The 7,204-nt window shown below is 34.5% G+C and overlaps 1 long non-coding RNA gene across 1 annotated transcript in view; it reads right to left on the reverse strand.

Moving 5' to 3' along the window:
* Positions 1-3,600: 3,600 nt before the first annotated feature.
* LOC107752519 (uncharacterized) overlaps positions 3,601-7,204 on the reverse strand; it is a 19,232-nt gene continuing 15,628 nt past the window's right edge. The window contains exon 3 of the long non-coding RNA XR_001641364.1: positions 3,601-3,724. This is a non-coding gene — a long non-coding RNA (uncharacterized LOC107752519). The remainder of the gene's footprint in view (positions 3,725-7,204) is intronic.

Below are 7,204 nucleotides of genomic sequence, written 5' to 3' on the forward strand. Positions count from 1 at the left end.
AATGATGATACGGGTTTAACAGAAAAATGCTGTAAGCACAACTAATTTTACCTTATTTTCAAACACGGAAGTACGCATATTTTCTGTGAAAGTACAATACGATTCATTCGCCACTTAAACAACAGGGCTCTTCAGCTCGGCTCCTGGAGGGCCGGTGTCCTGCAGAGTTTAGTTGCAACCCTAATCAAACACACCTGATCAAGCTATCGGTGCGTTCCAAACGGGATATATCGCCCTCCGAAGGGCACTTCGGAGTGAAAACAATCATAGCCGCCATATTGAAGGGTCGTTCCAAACCGAAGTGCTCAAAACTGGCCACTTCAATGTTTGGTCCCGTACACCCTTCAACCCTTCGAAGCTCTCACTCCGGAGGGTAAACCCTTTGAAGGGATTAGGGCATAAGGATGAGCCTTTCCGAATGGAACGCAGGGTATAATTCAGGACTAGCCTATTTACAAATGATGAACAGGTGTGTTGAATAAGTGTTGGAAGTAAACTATGCAGATCACTGGCCCTCCAGGACCGGAGTTGACTAGCCCTGAACTACAATAACAAAGTGCAGTAAATGTTAAAAGTACTTGCGCTGCAAACCAGTGTATTTATAATTACAACAATAAATATGATAAGAAATAGGCTACCTGTTTCCAATATCAAGCAGCATAACGGACTGTTTTGTACAATAAAAAAACTGGAAGCAGATGACACCGGAAGTATCTTTTTTTTTAAATTAACCAATTAATTAACAAATACAAATACAACATAAGAGAGCATCAGAAAAGAACAAAGATAATTGCCAGGGTAAAGAAATCCCAAATTTAACCCAAAATAAAGCGATTAATAATAGGATAATAAAAACTGAAATTAAAAAGGCAAATAAATAAATACACACTATAAAAGCATATATAGTAATAAATAAATGAATAAATCTTTTAAAGGGGATCTTAAAAAAAGCACAACCAGTATTTTTCGATACAGACACCGGAAGTCTCGCACATTCAAGCCTCCGGCGCTCAAACGTTTTGCACTGTTTTGTCGGGGCTGAACGCAGCCCAGGCCTCACCATTTTTGGGGGACAGTAGGTTTTTAGTATTCTATACTCGGAAATGTAACTTTTACAGCACGTTCAAAACAGTCCGCAAATACAGTGCAAAAAGGCACGACAATCAATAACAATGAAAACCCCTATAACAATGAAAACACGGATTCTAGGAACACAAGTATAGCTCAAATATATTTAGACTTTTTCTAAGTAGGCTATAAGTCAAGTATACTTAAATGTCATTTTAAGTATATTTCTGAGAAGTACATAAAGCCCATTTCTGAGAAGTACTCTTCTGAGAAGACTAAAAGTATACTTTCCTATTTTTTTATTTAAAAGAAGTATACTAATAGCACACTTGAATAAACTTCTTTTTCGTAAGGGTGATCACAAGTCAATTGTCATAACTTACATCTTTCTTAACTGTACCACCTTTGAAAGTACAAAAATAACCAACTAAAGCAAAAAATCAAAATAAGCTTACATTTCCTTTATTTTCAAAAGCACAAACATAACATTTGAAGATGTTACTATAGGCTACTGTATGCAGTAACGTTAGCCTATATTTAGTTTGTGAAATAAGAAGTAAGAAAGATGAAAACGTTAAATACAGTTAGAAAATGTTAAAATATAATACAACGATACAGTTTGTTGCATTTTATTTTTTTTATAAGTCATACTTTTGTTAAAATACTGTTTGCTATTGACAATGCTTACTATTTAGGCTACTGTTTTTCACAGAGTGATGTCTAGTAAACTGTAGCTTATTTAAATCTCTTAGGGTTTGATCATTATTAATTATCCTACAAAACAAGTATTGTGTTGTCCCCCTTAGTGAGATTTCAATTACATTTTTACCACTAAATTAGTAGATGTCCCTGGTTTCCATTTCAGAAATTTGGTCACCTTAGTATATCAACACCTTAACTGAAAACAGTTTAAATACTTTAGCAACTGCATTGTAGCACCCTAGCAACCACTAGTGTGTTTTGCATGGAAAACGCCACTCAGATTGTCCTCTGAAAATACCCTGTTAAAGATTTTGTTACCCAACAAGAGAAAGCAATCGAACTGATTTATCAATTAGACTTTTTGCACAGTGCATGTATTTGAGAAAACAAATCAAATTGAGGGAACCTGGTGGAATTCATTTGGCTTTATTGATTGTGTTATTGATACGGTTCTGCTGGCAGTCGTGATTTGATAGCACATGTTGATGGCTGCTGTGTTGGTGGGAGCAGGACACAGGTGTCCTCGTCTTGTGCTTCTGCAAATATCTCTCTCCTCCTCCAGTCATGATTGGGCTGATGCGAGCGGATGGATGATAGCACCGCTGTGGAGACGGTTGAGTGGGTTCGATATCTGCCACATTACTCTTACTCATGCCTAAATTTCAGATCAGTGAGCAGCAAGTACGGGGGTGAATCTAAAGGTTTTATGTCCTATGCCGCTCACTTACACACACCAAACTCTGGAGAATTCACAAAGGGGTGGCCACTCATTTCTCTCAAAGCATAAACAAGTGTATAGGGTCATTTTCTATTCAAAATGACAACAATATTTTTCTTTACACATTGTTTTCTAAAAGGTTTAAAACTAAAACCATAAAACAACTTTTGTTACTTGAAAAAAAATAAAGAATGTCAACTGGAAAAACTCAAAGAAACAAACGAAAAACATTTTATTTCAGCTACATTGTAAAAAAAAAATATGTAAAACTTGATGTATCAAAATAAAACTGAAATATAAATTATAAAAACTAGACACACACACACACACACACACACAAACACACATACATATATATTTCTGTCATGACCACTCTTGGAGGGATTGGCATGGTAATGTACATGACAATGTTAATGTATTTGGTCTTGGCGGAATAGATCTGCTACGCTGCTGCTGCGGGCAAGTACCTGCTGAGCAAGTACCGAGACTGGCTACTGCCAATACATCCACAACATGCTGCTGACAAAACTACTAAAACTTTAAAAGTAAAATGAAAATGGCAAATTATAAAATATTAAAAACTAGAATATTATCTCCAAAATATACCAAAATAACTCTTGATTTCTTAGACTTGTCATATATGCATTCATACATATTGCTAATTTTATGCATTTTATGTGTGGAATTTGCTTTACTTTTTTTCAGATCTAGATTTTAAATCTTAAAAATATGACAATTCATTATAAGATTATAAGACTTCATTATTAAAACAATGATCTAAATCAGTGGTCACCAACCTTTTTAGGCCCAAGATCCCTGACCTCGGCCTTTATGAAAGACAAGATCTACCTATTGACTAAACTTTTCTCAAGACAGTTCCCTTCAGTGATACATTAATATAACCCCAGAAATGTAATGCATTTTTGTACTTATTTTACTGTTTTTTTCGGGATCTACTGGGACAGTGATAAAAATCTACCAGTCCATCGCGATCGACGGTTGGCGACCACTGATCTAAATAAAGCAACATAAACATGAACCATATCAATATCAACTGTTATTTCTATAATTTTTTAAACAAACAATGACAGTCTCTCAGTCACACATTTCTATCACAGCCAAAAAATTTCCTCCTAATAAAATGGCATTTTATTTTTTTCAGAAGTTGGGGAATGTGTGTTCATGACTGTTCATCCAATCTTTGTCCATGGAGTGCATATCTTCAGATGAAATGATCTGTGAAGGATACAAAGAAAAATCAAGGTAAATAACCCTTTTCATTGTCCATTATTTCCAACAAAACCGCAATTTTGTCAAATTCACACTACCAAAAAAAAAAAGAATGAAACATGACAATTCCCACATACTCACTGCTGGACATTATTAGTGGACAAATTAAACTAGAAGGTATGAAAGTGTTTTTAAAGGGTTAGTTCACCCAAAAATGAAAATTAGCCCATGTTTTACTAACCATCAAGGCATCCTAGGTGTATATGACTTTCTTCTTTCAGACAAATCCAATCGGAGTTATATTAAAAATGATCCTGGCTCCCTCAAGCGTTATCATTGCAGTAGATTGGTGTTTCTGTTCAACAGTCCAAAAGAAGTCAAATAATGCACATCCATCCATAATAAAACGTGCCTCACACAGCTCTGGGAGGTGAATAAAGGCCTCCTGTAGCGAATCGTTTCTTTTTTTCTAAGAAAAATATCCATATTTAAAATGTTATAAACACTTTTCTCTCACTTCCGCTGACTGTCATACGAGCAAGCCGTTCCGGCGGATGACGTAGGACGTATGCATCGCGTGCGCGCGCGCCTCTGAGAAATACTAGTCTCGTGAGTTTGTTTACAGGAGTTTTTTTTTTAACAAATCCTCATTTTGTGCTTCTAATTTGTGACTGTCTCTCCTCCACGCTTCCGCGTTCGTCACTAATCACCGCCGCGTGCGTGACGCGTACGTCCTACGTCATCCGCTGGAACGGCTTGCTCGTATGACAGATAGCGGAAGAGGGACCGTTATATAATGAATAATATTAGATTAGTTTTAGACTCATTGGATTATAGTGATTTGCTGGAACATAATAGTTTTATTCTTTTCCTGGATTTTTATAAAACTTTTGATTCAGTTGAACGTAAATTTATATTTAAATCAGTGGAAAATTTTGGTTTTGGTGAATATTTTTGTTAGGCAGTAAAAACTATATTACAGCTGTAGTAGCACAATTCAATTAAAATATGGTACTTCTCCTAGATTTTACTTGTCACGTGGTATTAGACAAGGGTGTCCATTATCCCCTTATTTATTTTTACTAATTTCCCAGATATTCGCTTCTTATATTTCTAATAGTGGTCTTCATGGTATCTCTATTGCTGATACTCATCAGTCAACTGGCTGATGACACCACACTTTTTTTGCAAGATGCTAACCAAGTTCCTCTAGTAGCACTAAAGTATATCCAACAATTCTCCAAAGCATCAGGCCTGTTCTTGAACCACTCAAAGTGTGAACTGTTGTCCATCAAAGAATGTAATTTGTCAGAAATTTGTAATATTCAAATCAAAGATCAGGTATCTTATTTAGGTGTTATTATAACAAAAAAATGAATTAGAGAGATGCTCCTTAAATTTTAATCCATTAATTGAGAGTACTCAGAAAAAACTGAATATGTGGCTCCAGTGTGATCTCTCATTGAAGGGAAGAATCAAGGTTAACATTTTTGTTTGTCAAGGTTAACATATGCTGCTCTCTCTTTAAATGTTGACACTGCCATTCTTAAAAAGAATTGATACAATGCTGCTCAACTTTGTTTTGGAAGAATAAAACTCATTTTATTAGAAAATCTGTACTTATGAACACCATTGAGAAAGGGGGTTTAAACTTTCTTGACTTCACTACTTTAAACAACACCTTTAAAATAAATTGGATAAAAAAAACTGTATCAATAAGCCCTCATCTATATGGAATCTGATCCCTAATGTTGTCTTTTCCAAACTAGGTGGTTTAAGTTTCTTATTAATCTGTAACTATAACATCATGAAAATCCCTATCAAATTATCTCTTTTTCATAGGCAGATGTTATTAGCTTGGTCCCTTATTTTTAAACACAATTTTACACCTCACTCTTATCTAATCTGGAATAATAAGAATCTACTGTATAAACACAAATCTCTTTTTTTTTTTTTTGAAAATTGGTTTAAAAATGGTATTATTTTTGTGTCTCAACTTCAAATCAAAATGGTTCAATCTGTAATTACTCTGAGTTTTTAGTTAAGCATGGAATTCCTGTTAGTCCGAAAGAGTTTACAATTGTTGCTGATGCAGTGCCACATAGAGTTCTCATGCTTTTTAGAGGTCTTTCTTTTCCAATCTCCTGTCACTCAGTGGATCATTGTAAAACATTTGTAGGAAAACAGTGCCTTTCGTCATCTAAATAAAAAAAACAGTAAGAAAATCAGAGTTTTGTTTCAGATGGAGTCTATTTCTGTGCCTTATGTAATCTCTTATTGGAATGGTTTCTGATATTCCCTAGAAGAAAGTTTGGTCATTACTTCACAAATATTGAATTACTAACAAAATGAGAGAAATTACATTTAAGTTGATTCATAGAATTTACCCGGATAAGTGCTCTTTTAAAAGACTTAAGAATGATATTAATACCAACTGTTCTTTCTGTTTAGAAAACCCTGAAACTTCTTTACATTTATTCTGGAATTGCTCCTACACAACATCATTCTGGTGTGATATTCTTGATTTTATCAAATGTTATGTGAATCCTAATTTTGAGTTGACTTATAGAAATGTAATTTTTGGCTTTCATGAATGTGAAAGAAAAGGTGATACTTATTTCATGAACCTTATTTTCCTGTTAGCTAAATATCATATTCATAAATGTAAATTTTCTAAATGCAAACCTCTTTTTTTTAAGATTCAAACTTGAAATGAAATTGTATTTTGAATCTATTGAGTGAACTTGAAAGCAATAAGAACAATGGCTTTACTAAAGGACTTGGCACTTCCTCTGGACTGAAAGACTGAATGACCCTGGACTCTTGATGTATTGTTATGATTTGACAATGATGACAATTGTTATTGTTTTTTCAAGCATTTAATAAAAAAAAAAAAGACAGATAGTGGAAGTGAGAGAAAGTGTTTATAACATTTTAAATATGGATATTTTTCTTACAAAAATACATCGATTCGCTACAGAAGGCCTTTATTCAACCCCCGGAGCCATGTGAGACATGTTTTATTATGGATGAATGCACTTTATTTGACTACTTTTGGACTGTTGAACAGAAACACCTACTGCCATTATAAAGTTTAGAAAGCAAGGATAATTTTTAATATAACTCCGATTGGATTCGTCTGAAAGAAGAAAGTCATGTGCACCTAGGATGCTTTAAAGGGGTCATATGATGCCCATTTTCCACAAGTTGATATGATACTTTAGGGTCTTAATGAAAAGTCTGTAACATAGTTTGGTTAAAATTTCTCAATGGTAGTGTAAAAAAAACACCTTTTTTACCCTGTCAAAAATGGCAATTTTCAGATCAAGCCGTTTTTGTAGCATTTTCCTTTAAATGTTAATGAGCTCTGCTGACCCCGCCCCTCTCTTCCGAGCTGCTCTCAGAGAGACTGTTTACTTTAGTTTCATCGTGAAACTTGCTAATAACTAGCACATTATTAGGAAAGGCGATTTGCAAAGATTCATT

This window comes from Sinocyclocheilus rhinocerous, unplaced genomic scaffold (genome assembly GCF_001515625.1).
Source record: "Sinocyclocheilus rhinocerous isolate Xijiao unplaced genomic scaffold, SAMN03320098_v1.1 scaffold1342, whole genome shotgun sequence".
In the NCBI taxonomy this organism is placed as follows: Eukaryota; Metazoa; Chordata; class Actinopteri; order Cypriniformes; family Cyprinidae; genus Sinocyclocheilus; species Sinocyclocheilus rhinocerous.